At 40.2% G+C, this 13873-nt stretch overlaps 1 long non-coding RNA gene across 2 annotated transcripts in view; it reads left to right on the plus strand.

Annotated features, from left to right (window-relative positions):
* LOC123287228 (uncharacterized) overlaps positions 1–9890 on the plus strand; it is a 16970-nt gene extending 7080 nt beyond the window's left edge. Inside the window, exons 3-5 of one of the 2 annotated variants that reach the window (XR_011504752.1) lie at positions 2413–2576; positions 4844–5035; positions 6573–9890. This is a non-coding gene — a long non-coding RNA (uncharacterized lncRNA). The remainder of the gene's footprint in view (positions 1–2412; positions 2577–4843; positions 5036–6572) is intronic. The other variant, XR_011504753.1, reaches the window with a different exon arrangement.
* Positions 9891–13873: the final 3983 nt, after the last annotated feature.

The raw sequence follows: 13873 nt of genomic DNA on the forward strand, positions 1-13873 counted from the left end.
GCTCTTTTTCTTTAAAATTTCATTTTTGCCTTGTAAAGCAGCTCCTTTCAGTCAACATTTCCGGTGACGAGGATGGGATGTGAAGAGGCCACTTGATCTCCTCCTGGGGGTCAACTGGACACTGCATCCCGCACAACTCGGAGCCCTTTCACTGCTCCTCCGCATCTCCAACAGCCTCAGGGGGACGAGCAAGGTGCGGACCTCGCACAGCCTCGAGCTCCCGTGCTTTGGTAGAAGTCTAGAGGCTCTTTAAGGAGGGGCTTTCCTCAATTTTTAAGGAGGGGGTCCCTCAATTTCTAAGGAGGGGGTCCCTCAATTTCTAAGGAGGGGCTTTCCTCACAAGGTTCAGCTGCAGCTGGTTTACTGGGAGGGTTCTCCACTCAGGATGTGGGCCTTTTGTTCTAAAATTGCTCTAGAGAAACTGCAAATGGCTAGCCACCTGCTGCCACTCCTGCAGCCTTTCTGTAGAAAAATTATGGGCCGAATACTTGCAAGTTCCTTGTCACCTGGGTCCAAATTACTAGAAATGATCTGAGAATACATTGGCCACAATGGAGCTCCCTTGATACTCCCAAATTGGTTTATTTGCACTCTCCATTGGAAAAGAGAGGATTCAAAACCTCTCAGAAGCAATGGGATGTGTTCTTTGATTAATATGCAGAAGGTTCTTTAGACAAATGACTTCAAAAACAGCTCTAAAAAGGATCCTTACAACAAAAAGAAAAAAATTTTAATAAAAATCTTTGGCCGTCTGAGCAAGTCCATCTGCCAGGGAGCAATTTGGTTCCAACTATTCTTCTGAGTTTTGTGCCTGAGACGTGGCTAACATTTTGAAGATCTCTGTTTGTGTCTATGTGTATGTGTGTGTTTCTGTATGTAAGTCTCTATATATTTGTCTGCTTCTGGATAGCAAAAATTTCTTTTTTTTTTTAAAGATTGGCACCTGAGCTAACAACTGTTGCCAGTCTTCTTTTTTTTTTTTTTCCCTGCTTTATCTCCCCAAACCCCCCATGTACGCAGTTGTATATCTTAGTTGCAGGTCCTTCTAGTTGTGGGATGTGGGACGCCGTCTCAACGTGGCCTGACGAGCTGTGCCATGTTCATGCCCAGGATCCGAACCCTGGGCCGCCGCAGCGGAGCGTGTGAACTTAACCACTCGGCCACGGAGCCGGCCCCTGAATAGCAAAAATTTCTAAAGGAGCTCTATTTAATTGGCTCAGAATAAATGCTTACATAAATTATTTCTAAATATAATAGAAACTAGCCCAGATATCTTTCCAGTTAACATGATACAAAAATGATCTTTGGTAAATAAAAGCTTGTTTAAGTTTGTTGGTTTAACAAAAACAGGCATGTCTTCAGAATTATCAATACTGAATATAATACAAACATACGACCCTTTCTTCTTGGGTTTACTGGTTGGATGGTCATGCCGTTTTTGTTATGGAATTTGTCATCAGGGAAAATAACTTGGGATAATGGTTAACTATTTAATGCCTAATCCAAGCAAAACTGTTAAAAACAAATGTTTAAATAAATGTAAATAAGACAAAAGCTTATACCAAGTTAAACTAAATAATGGATGTTCATTAAATATCCAAATCTTTTCTGGATAAGACAATAAACTGAGACATTGATCACTAAACATAAGTTTGTTTAGTTTTGGCTTTCTAATTTTTTTTTACATAGACAAACAATATGTCAATAGACATGTTTTGTGCCACGCTGAAAAGTCTTTTTGTAAAGAGAAATATGTTTCTGGAAATTATGAAATGTGTTTGTGGGCTTGCCACTCTCCTTCAGGATGCTAATGTATGATAGACACTTCACAATTGCCTGCTTCCTAGATTTCACTGGAAAACAACAATTACGAGTAGTTTAAAAAAAAAAAGTTGGAAAAAGAGCTAAAACTACAAAAGGAATCAAAGAAGGAATGCCAGAACACTTAGAGTAATAACGTAAATTAACCCTAAACATTGATGCTGAGAGAGTGGGGCAAAGCAACAAGAGCCCTTTGGAAAGATAAAAACAATGGAGCTGCCACGAAAGCTTTCTCCTACTATGGAAGGACTTACTGCGACTTCTTATTTTTCAAACTATGGTCACAGCCCATTGATAAATTATGAGTAACCTTTATTTAAATAAAAAGTGTACATGATATCTACATTTATCATAATAGATAAATGAATAATATATATTTTCAATTTTATTTATAACAAATTTATTATAAAATCTGTGTGTTTAAATAAAAGAAAATAATTTCATAAATACAAAATAAAATCCATTTATGGCATACAATGAAAATAAAAAATACGTCAGTTTATTTAAACTTTTATTTCTGTTACTTATATGAGTCTTGTATATATATAGGTATATACTGGATCATAATATACAGTATATTTCTTCCTATAGAATGATACAATGTGTTTGAAAGCCACTGCTCTTATACCACAGTAAATTGAACAACAGAAGGGTCTATGCAGCCAGATGGAGAAACCAGCACAAAGACCATCACCATTTCTATGCTGTACACACACAATGATAACCCCTCAAGGCCAGGCTATAATCACTCTCTGGTAGGCTCAAACTCGGTTTCCTTGTCTTTTCAGATTTACAACCTAGCAACAATCTTGGTTTAAAAGAACTTTCCCCATTTCTTATGGCTGCTTGCAGAAAAAATTCCAGTGGTGGCTTCCCGGATACTTGTAGCTCTGCCATAAGTTTAAAAGTTGTTATTCCACCTTTCAAATATTTTCTCTGCTTATTCAACCTAGAGCAATCCCCTGCAACAATAATGTGGGGATCTTCTTGCCTCTGCCTGTTCTATCATTCCTGGTTTGGCAGAACAATGTCAAGATAAACCTATAGACGCAGGTGAATCTCACACTGTAATTTCCAAAAGGTGTACAGTCCATTTTAACTATATCATGTAAAAGAAATTTATATTCGTTTAATGTAATGCATAGGAAACTGTGCTAGCCTCTAAAAGTACAATCTGTAATTATTCTGTAACAACTGCTTTGCATCATTTCTTTTCTAGAAAAACTTTCTGAGTTTTAAAATTGAAAGAATGACTGCATATGAAAGGTAGACAATAAAACAGGTGTTTCAGTAAGAAGGTATAAGGAATGGGAATTGTTTGTTTTGTTAAGAAAGATAAATTCGTCCTCAAGCATTAGGGAAGCAAAAAAAGAAAAAGAAAAAAAGACATGGGACAAATTCTGAATGTAAAAAAGACGTGACAAAAGGTTTATGGAAGTGAAGCCCAAAGAAAGAGTTTTGTGCATGGTTGAGGTGGCTAAGATTAAAATAAATTTATTTTAAAGTGTTTTAAAATCAAAAGTACGCTGGTACAAAAATTAAAATTTGGTTTTTCTCTCTATTAAGGGACAAAGTCTTCTCAGGTTATTGGTTGCTCTTAGTAAGAAATTTTAAACAAAGTTTCTTCACCTTTGGTGTAATCTGCCTAGGAAATAAAGATTCTGTGTTTTGTCTTTACCAAGTCTTCGATTACTTAGACAAGCTGGGTTTTGCTCAGAACTATTCAACTTTCTATGTTTGCCTAAAATTTCTTTGTCACTTTGATTAAGTAGATAATTAAGTATTGTTTCATAAAAATCTGTGATCCTTTTTGATCAAATATTTTAAAATCTTTGGATATTTTTAACAAACTACAACCCAAGGTTCAAATCCTGGCTAAAATATTTCTTTTGACTTAGAAAGGAACTTTGGGAGTTTCTAAACAGCCCTAAGACTTCTCAAAGAATTCATTCTCTCTTTCTGTAAACAGAGAGATATGAAACTAATTCGACTTATTAGATATGTTAAATTACATTTTGTTATATCTTCATAAATATATGAGTTCCAGAAATTATATGAAAATTCCTGAAAATCTAATATGTCCTTGTATACAATGTGGTCTGTCATCAAAATTGAGGCTCACACTCAATTTTGAGCAACAACAAAATCTATAAAAGTTATGACACATGTAGATGATGTCTGTTCTGCTTCTCTCCAAAAAAAAAATTGACCCCTCATTGCTAGACTTTTACCTTCCTGGTGTCCTTGTAACATGGCAACAGTCTTCTCCTAGATCAGAGAAATTAAGATGAGTGAGCAATAGTTGTAAGTTAAACAAACAGCCAAGGGTATGGGAAACCCAAGACAGTCATTGTGTTCTTCCTGGCTCCCCAACAAGCCCTATTTTTTCATTTTTACATTCTTTCACCCACCATAGTGCATTAAGAAAAACAATTTCTGTCCCCAGAGGCCTCAGAACTCCTCCCTCTGGGTCCTTTGAACACCTGCACCTGTTTTCCAGATGGGTTAAAGCCCTCCCTTGCCACAAGCTGATAACCTCACTTTGGCAAAAAAATTATTTAAAAAATGTATTTCCCACTTGAGGTATATCTTCCATAGTCTCTAGTTATCAAGGCACTCATGTCACTGGGCAAATCATATGAACCTTAACAAAAGCCTTTTAAACTTCTTGGACTTTTAGACTCTTAAACTTCTTTCAAAATTCTTGGTTCTTATCATCCTCAATCATCAAAGTTAAAAAAAAAAAAAAGAGAAAATGGGATTCAAGCAAAAAAAATTAAATTACCTGGGACTACATGAACTGGGAAAGATGCTCTAGTGTTTTGTTATTCCAGATTTAAAGAAATCTTTTCTCTTAAGATAACTATGACTTATAGCAATTTGTAAACAGAATTGAAGCATTTATACTTTTCTGCCTACCTGATCCTTCCAAAGTTGGAAAACTTTTGATAAGTAAGTATCCCTATTTTCATGGCAATATAATTGTTTGCATAAGTTCAATACAAATCTGTTCTCCTTATAGCAGGACACAATTGGAGACACTGGCTATATTACCAAGGCTTTTACTGGAATATCATATTTGAGAAAAACATGCATAAACTCAGATGTGACCAAATAGTTTTGAGGAACAAGGATTGATTTTACGGAACAAATAAAGCCACTTGGAAATATTGGCCTGATGCCTTGCTTACAGAGTTCCTGGCAACCTTACCAGGTGAGTAAAGAGGGTCACTTTCCTGGCGGGTGTAAGAACCTCAGGATATTTTGGAGACCTCGAGAAGAGAGAAATTCACCCAAATCTGTAGGTATTGCAGGTGGAGTCTGATGATAAGTCCTTGGCTTGGCTTTTGTGGACTTGAGAGGCCTTTAAAGTTCAATCTGAGATTCCTTATTAAAAGTTCCAGCAAAGCAGATTTCAATGAGTGTATATGATCAATTACTATTCTTGCTGTATTTATGTAAATAGTTGTGCCAAGTTTATTAAAACTAGGCTTACTTTGCAAACCAATAGTCTTAATTTGGCTATTTTGGGTAAAAATAAGGGTAATTATAGAGAAAAAGATTATGTTTCAAAATTATAATCCACATATAAAAACTATAATACACATTTTTGGATAATGGATTCTAGCTGTATTAATCATCTTTGAGTGTTTAGTTTTCTACCTGTAAACTAGACTGGATCCTGAATTCTTCTAGTTTCCTCAAATATGTGGTACCATTCTCCATCCTTTTCATTTGAAATCATTGAGGACTAAGGCCACCCTTTTTCCTGAGGCCCTGCAAACTGAAACTGGATTGCTTTGTATAAACTTAAGAGAGATCACCACGATGGCCTATGTTTAGACAACCTTCATGCCCATTACTGTATAAGCCACTGAAAAAGCTTACCTGAATACCAAATGACATCATCACAGACACTTCAAACTGCAAAAGATGCTTCAACCCTGACATCTAGAAATCTTCTTGACCAGACATCTTCTGGGCTCAAGAATTAATTTATAATTTGTTCCAACCACTAACTTTGTTTTTCTTTTTGTTTCATCAGGTTTTGCTTGAGTTTCCAGGCCCTAATCTTGATTGGTTTACAGGCCTCTTCTCTTGGGTTCCCCAAGGATTGAGGTTCATTATGGTGGGGATTCTAAAATCTGGACTATCTATTTTGCCAATATGTATGGTCATCTATATAATTACAAAATATGGACTTAAATGTTGTTCCAAAGCCACTGACCAGAGTACTAAAATATTAGTCATGCAAAGCATTTCTTGCTCTCCCTACCTGGTACCAAAAATATTTTGAAATAAAAGTAGAACAATTTCACTCCTCTGACCCAGCTCTTTGCCCTTTCATAGGAGGAAGTGGCTAAAGAGGTCTTCGTCCCCACCCCCAAGATTGAAGAATGATCGTAAAACATTGGGATTAAAACCAAGAACAGGGCCGGCCCTGTGTCTGAGTGGCTAAGTTTGCACTCTCTGCTTCGGTGGTCCAGGGTTTTGCCAGTTCATATCCTAGGCGTGGACATGGCACCGCTCATCAAACCATGCTGAGGCAGCATCCCACATGCCACAACTATAAGGACCCACAAGTAAAATATACAACTATGTACTGGGGGGATTTGGGGAGAAAAAGCAGCAAAAAACCCCTGAGAACAAAAGAGTTGAAATTTTCCCTGGATTAGGGTGAAACCATGCCTCATAGCCACAAGGTTGACACGAGAAACAAAGTAACCAACGTTTCTGAGCTTGTTTTGCAGAACGACAGGAGGACCACTGGTGGGAGAACAGCTTGCTAACAGTTCCCCCTGCTTGCTGATTAAACATCGTGCAGCGTCTCCAGATACCACCCCACCACTGGCACCCCACATGTTGTGATTCAAGCCACCGCCTATGTTCAGCCCTGCCACCCTCTGATGCCTCCCGCCTGGGACTAGATGGAACCCAAGCAGCTGACGGGACACTTGGGCTTCAAGGGACCTGAACACTCTCTGAGTTGATCGAAGGTGTTGCCTTGGTGAACCTATGATCAAGAGACGAAAATGATAAAAGAAAAAAACACAGTGAGGCCAGAGTCAACTTGATGGTTACCATGATCGCCGCAAGGAAGAACTATGGGCAGAAATAAAAAATCACATTTTAACCTTGTCTGTCACCAGATGGCCAGAGAACAATGCAGTCATCTTTCCCTGCAGTCAGGATATTTAGAAAGCCCCAGACACAGACACACTGTAGCTGGGAAGGGCGACCACTCAGAACTGGGCTCAGCTGTAGCCTTACAGACTCTGTGCTTTTTGCCTTTAAACACCAGCCACCCTTGGGGCTGGGCCCCGTGGCCGAGTGTTTAAGTTTGCGCGCTCCACTTCGGTGGCCCAGGGTTTTGCTCGTTCGAATCCTGGGCACGGACGTGATACTGCTCATCAAGCCACGCTGAGGTGGCATCCCACATGCCACAACTAGAAGGACCCACAACTAAAAATGCACAACTATCTACTGGGGGTCTTTTGGAAGAAAAAGGAAAACCATAAAAAAAAAAAAAAAAAACCAGCCACCAAAGACCGAGGTGGGGGGCTCATCTATCAACCTTCAGGTGGAGGTGTTCTTCCCCGGTTTGCAAACCTTTTTTTTTTAAATAAAGCCTCTTTTTCTTTAAAATTTCATTTTTGCCTCATAAAGTTGCTCATTTGGATCAACAACATGATAGTTTTATACTGCATTTCTCTGAGGACTAATGAAGGTGATCACCTTTTAACTTTTGGGTTTTTTTGCCATTTGGTTATGATCTTTTGAGAAGTGCCTGCTTAAGATTGAACAGAAGTGCCTGTTTCTGTCAGATCATCTTTTTTATTGATTTATAGCAGTGCCAGATAGATGAGAATACAGTCATGTGCCACATAATGACATTTTGGTCAATGACAGACTGCATACACGATGGCGATCCCATAAGATTAGCACCATATGGCCTAGGTGTGTAATAGGCTGCACCATCTAGGTTTGTGTAAGAGCACTGTATGGTGTTTGCACAGTGATGAAATTGCCTAACAATGCATTTCTCAGAATGTATCCCCGTTGCTAAGCCACGCGTAACTTTATATTGCAAAATAGCTTCTCTTAGTTTGTGGTTTGCCTTTTCACTCTCTTTATGGAATTTTTTGATGGACATATTTCACAATTTCAATTGAGTCCAATTCTTCCATTTATTCTTTTATAGTTAGTGCTGCTTATGTTTTCTTTAAGAAATCTTTGCCCACCCCAATGTTGTGAAACATATTTTCTTATGTTCTCTTTTAGAAGCCTTTATAGCTTTATTTTTCACATGTAGATCTTTAATCCATCTGGATTTGATTTTTGTGTGTGGTATGAAGTTGGTGTCAAATTTATCTTTTGCCATATGTTTGTTGACACCGTTTAGTGACAACAGGGATTGCATTCTTTCAAAATGTGAGTGTTGGTATAAAAACAGACAAACAGACCAATGGTACAGGATTGAGAGCCCAGAAATAAACCCAGGCATATACAGTCAACTAATATTTGACACAGGAGCCAAGAATACTCGATAGAGAAAAGACAGTCTCTTCAATAAATGGTGCTGGGAGAACCGGATACTCACACGTGAAAGAATGAAAATTGACCCCTACTTTACACCATTCACAAAAATTGACTCAAAATAATTTAAAGACTTAAACAGAAGACCTGAAACCATGAAACTCCTAGAAGAAAACATAGGAAAAAACCTCTTTGACATTGATCTTGGTAACGACTTTTTGGATATGACACCTAAAGCACACGCAACAAAATCAAAAATAAACAAGTGGGACCACATCAAACTAAAAAGCTTCTGCATAGTGACAGAAACCATCAACAAAGTGAAAAGACAACTTATGGAATAGGTATAAATATTTGCAAACCATATATCTGAAAAGGGGTTAATATCCAAAATATATAAAGAACTCATACAACTCAATAGCAAAAAAAAGAATAATTCAATTTAAAAAAATGGACACAGGACCTGAATAGACATTTTTCCAAAGAGGATATATGGATGGCTAGAAAGGTCATCATCAAAAAGACAACAGCTAACAAATGCTGGTACCGAAGTGGAGAAAAGGGAACACTTGTGCACTGTTGGTGGGATTGTAAACTGATGAGGCTGCTATGGAAAACAGTATGGAGTTTCCTCAAAAAATTAAAAATATGATTATCATATCATCCAGCAATCCTACTTCTGGGAATATATCCAAAGAAACAAGAACCCTAATTCAGAAAGATATCTGCCACCCCATGTTCACAGCAGCATTGTTCACAACAGCCAAGACGTGGAAACAACCTAAGTGCCCGCTGGTGGATGAGTGGGTAAAGAAGTTGTGGTACGTACATACGATGGAATATTACAGCCATAAAAAACCAGGAAATCATACCATTTGAGACCGCATGAATGGACCTCGAAAGCATTCTGCTCAGTGAAATCAGTCAGACAGAGAAAACCACATACTGTATGATCTCATTTATACATAGAACCTAAAAGAAAAATTACCAAATTCGTAGAAAAAGAAATCAGATTTGTGTTTACCTGAGGCAGGGGTGGAGGGAAAGGGAAATAGAGGAAAGTGGTCAAAAGGCACAAACTTCCAGTTATTTGATAAATAAATACTAGGGACGTAATGCACAACATGACGACTATAGCGGCCACTGCTGTAGGATTTATAGGGAAGTTAAGAGAGTAAATTCTAAGAGTTATCATCACAAGGAGAGATTGTTCTTTTCTTTTTTTTGTATCTATATGAGAGGATAGACACGTTAACTATATCCATATGCATAGACATACACACACACACACACACGGGCTTGCGGTGAAGCCCGGATGGAACGGTAAGCCTAGCACAGCGGCAGTGCATCACAAGGCCTCAGTGAAGAAGCCCTTTGCTCGACTTGTGGTTGACCTGTTTCGTGACTGACGCCCACCAAGTACTAAGTTCTGCTTAGCCGGTTTCTGACAAGAAGACCTTTTCTTTAATCGTCAACCTCTTAGCCCCTGAAAATAGAAAAATAATTCTTTAAAATAAAGGAACAGTTTTCCATAAGCACTCTTGCGTCAGACGTCCATTTGTTTATTGCGTGTTCCCAGAACCACTGGTCTGTGCCCCCCAGGCCCTGGCTAGTGGCCTTTAGGTGAGTGAGACCTGCTCCCCGCTTACCAGGAGGCCCAGTTCAGTGGGTCTCTCCGGGCCAGTCACTGCTGCATCTGGGTCTCATTTGAGAATGATTAAGTCTTTCAGGGTTCACCCCAAATCCTGAGAGGAGCTTCTGGCTGAAGCCCTCTAAGGATGACCACCTTCCTCCTCTGAAATCACCCCAAGGTACATGTGTTGCCCTGGGCTCCTCTTTCCTCACTCTGCCAACCACAGAAGCTGGGACTGGGAGGGTTGCTCAGGGTCTCCTAACTTCTCCGGCCGTGTGGATAAGGCAGCGTGGTCTGAAATCTTGTCCCCAGGAAAACAGGGCCTGGGCCTTGCCTGGCGTGGGACAGGGCAGATCAAGCCAGAGAACTACAGTGATCAGAATCACCAGGGAGGAGTCTTGGCTGGCCTTTGCTGAGCCTGGCTGGCTGTTTACCCAAGGGATCATGAGCTGTGCTGGCAAGGAAGTTTGCCTGCCAGTTCTTGTGGCCAGCATAGGGGTGGCGTGGGTAGGTTGGGCTAAATCTTTGGCTTCAGAGGCTGGACCTGAGCTGGCTCTCGCTGGCCCTAGGGCCTGCTTTCTGGCTGTTGTGTGTCAGCAGAATGGCCTGGCTGCCTCTCCTGCAGCCCTGCTGGCTCGCATCTGGGGTCCCACCTGCAAGCTCAGCCTTTGGGCAGTTCCTGGACCAAGCAGGATGCTAAGCCCCTCTGGGCCCTCCGCCTCCCGGCATCCAGGAACACAGCCTCGAGGGGGCTATTAATTTGCTGCTAAGGTTTTGCATTGGCTCACCTCTTCCATCTCCCTTCTCACTGCCACCTGCCACTTCCTGCTCTGCACTGGTTTTACAGCCGTACGTAAAGCACTGAGCTCTGGGTCTGGTGCCAAGGGAGGATGGAAGCTGGCATTTATTGAGCCTTCTCTGGGTGCCAGCTCTCATGTTATGTGTACTGACCTATTCAATCCTCATGAGAACCCTATGGGGTAGGTATTATTATCAAGCAGCATAGTATAGCGGTCAACAGCATGGACTCTGGGTTCGAATCCGGACCTTAGCTGTGTGATGTTGGGCAAGTTACAGAAGCTCTCTAGGCCTCAGCTGGGAAATGGAGATCCCAGTGTCTAGAGTCTCTTTAGGTTGTTGTGAAGATGGCATTTGCATATGCGGAGAGAGCATAGAGCAGTGCCCAATATATTCTAAGTGCTATAAGAATGCTAACGATTGTTGCTGTTCCCATTTGGCAGAATGGGAAACTGAGGCAGAGAGAGGTTAGGAGGCTCACCTAAAGTCACACTACTAAGTAGAGGAATCAGAATTTGAACCCAGGGACCTTAGCTAAAGCCCTTACCACACAGTTCAGTTGCTTCCGTCTTCGCTCATCCCTTCCCGGCCTTGTCCCACATCAGAGCAGAGGTTATGGGCACTCCCGTCTCGACCTAGAGGAATTCCGCAGGGCAGATTCTGGGGCTGAGGGGTCACTGGGGGTGTTGGGTCGGGTTCTGGAGAGGTGATGTGGATGCCACCTGTTGGTCCAGGCACGGTCTATGAATTCATAAGCCGGCACTAGCCTGAAAAAGTCCGGGAAACATGGGGCAGGGCAGGAAGCTCCGGCCGCACCATCTCCCTCGGGAGAAGCTTCAGGGCCCAGCTCTGCCTCTTGCTCTGTCACAAACTTGTTTTGTGACTTTGGCCAAGACACTTGACTTCTCTGGGGCTCTGTTCCTAACTCCCCGCCTTCCCTGAGGGCAGAGGAGGCAGGAGATTAGAATCAAGTCAGTAAGAGAGAAACTGTCAGGACCTTTGAGTCGGTCAGACCTTCTCCAATATTGCTCCAGCCAGTTACTGATTGTGTGACTTTGGCAAGCTCCCTCCTCGCCGCAAAGCTCGATGTTCTGGTTCATTAAATGAGGTGAAAAATCTCACTCCCCTAAGAGGGTCATTGTGGTGATGAGTGGAAATAATTTAACGTGTTTAACACACAATGGTTGACGGGTTTTCCTTTTACTCTTTTCTTAGCAGGTGTGGCTATGGGGTCAAGCTGGCCTCATTAAACAAGTTGGGGAGTGCACTCTCTTATTCTAAAACATGGAAAAGTGTGTCAGCTTGACATTATTTTTGCCTTAAATGTTCGGCAGAATTTGCCAGATAAATCATTTGGGCTTAGAATTTTCTTTGGGAGAAATTTTTTATTTATGGATTTAATTTCTTTTGTAGTGAGAGAACTACTCAGATTTTCTTTTTCTTCAAGTAGTATTTTTTAAAAATTTTTCCATTTCATCTAGCTTTTATTTTTTTTTTTTAAGATCTACTTGGCTTTATTGGATGATTCATGAATTTGGCAGCATCCCATCTAGCAAGCAGAAAGACCCTCCCTCATCCAGCTGTAAGACTTATGGATACAGTTTTCATAACATTCTCTTATTACCTTTTAGCAACGGTAAGCCAAATCCACAGCAATGGCCCATTTTTCATTCCTGACCTTGGTTATTTGTGCGCCCTTTCTGTTTTTCTTGATTAGTCGCACCAAGGGGTCCTTAATGTTGTTGCATAATCAAAAAACCAACCTTTCGGTTTCTTGATCCGTCTTAATTTATGTCTGCTTTCCATTTCGTTAATTTCTGTTGTGTTTATTATTTCCTTTCTTCTTCATTGTTTTGCTCCATTTGTGGTTCTTTTTTAACTTCTTAAGATGATGATCGCCTTGCAGATTTTTTAAATTTTATGTATTAATATATGCATTTGAAGCTGCAAAATTTCCTCCAGGCGCAGTGTTAGATGTGTCTCCAAAGTTCTTTTTTTAACAGCTTCACTGAAATATAATTTACATACCATAAAACTCACCCATTGTCAGTGTATGATTCAATGAATTTTAGTAAATTTATAGAGTTGTACCAACATCGCCATAGTCCAGTTTGGGAACATTTCCATTATCACAAAAAATCCCACGAACACTTTTGCAGTGAATTCCTACTCCCCTCTCCAGCAAGGCAACCACTGATCTGCTCTGTGGTTCTGCGCATTTGTGTGGATGATTCGTTTAGTGAAATCATATAGTATGCGTCTTTTTGGTCTGGTTTCTTTCACTTAGCATATTGTTTTGGAGGTTTGTGCATGTTGTAGTACGTATCAGTACATGGTTCCTATTTGTTGCTGAATAGTATTCCCCTGTCTGGATAGAGCACATTCTGTTCAGCCACTCATCAGTTGATGGACGTTTGGATTGTTTCCAGTTTGGGGCTGTTATTCATAGAAGCATTCATGTACAAGTCTGTTTTCGTATAATATATGTTTTCATTTCTTTCAGTAGATTCCTTGGAGCGGAATTGTGGGTCACATGGCGAGTTTATGTTTGACATTTTAAGAAAGTAGCAAGTTGTTTTGCAAAGTGGCAGCATCATTGTACAATCTCATCAGTGATGTGTGAGAGTTCCAGGTTCTCCACGTCTTTGCCAACACTCAGTGATGTCTGCTTTTTTGATTGTCGACATCCTAGTGGGTGTGTAGTTGTATCTCATTGTGGCTTTAATTTGCATTTCACTGGTGACCCGCTGGAGGACATTTTCATATGCTTATTAGCCGTCCATATGTCTTCTTGGGTGAACGTCTGTTCAAGTCTTCTGTCCTTTCTAATTTGGGTTAACTTGCTATAAGAGTTAAGTTGTTATAAGATTTCTTTATATTCTAGATACAAGTTCTTTACCTGATATATAATTTACATGTCTTTCCTCCTATCTATAACTTGCCCTTTTTGCAATGGATTTTTTAGAACTGTTTGAGATTGACAGAAAAATTGCAGATATTACAGAGAGGTCCCATAAACCCCACATCCAGTTTCCAATGTTATTAACAGCTTATATTAGTATGATACATCTGTTACAATTAATA

Source organism: Equus asinus, chromosome 7 (assembly GCF_041296235.1).
Source record: "Equus asinus isolate D_3611 breed Donkey chromosome 7, EquAss-T2T_v2, whole genome shotgun sequence".
In the NCBI taxonomy this organism is placed as follows: Eukaryota; Metazoa; Chordata; class Mammalia; order Perissodactyla; family Equidae; genus Equus; species Equus asinus.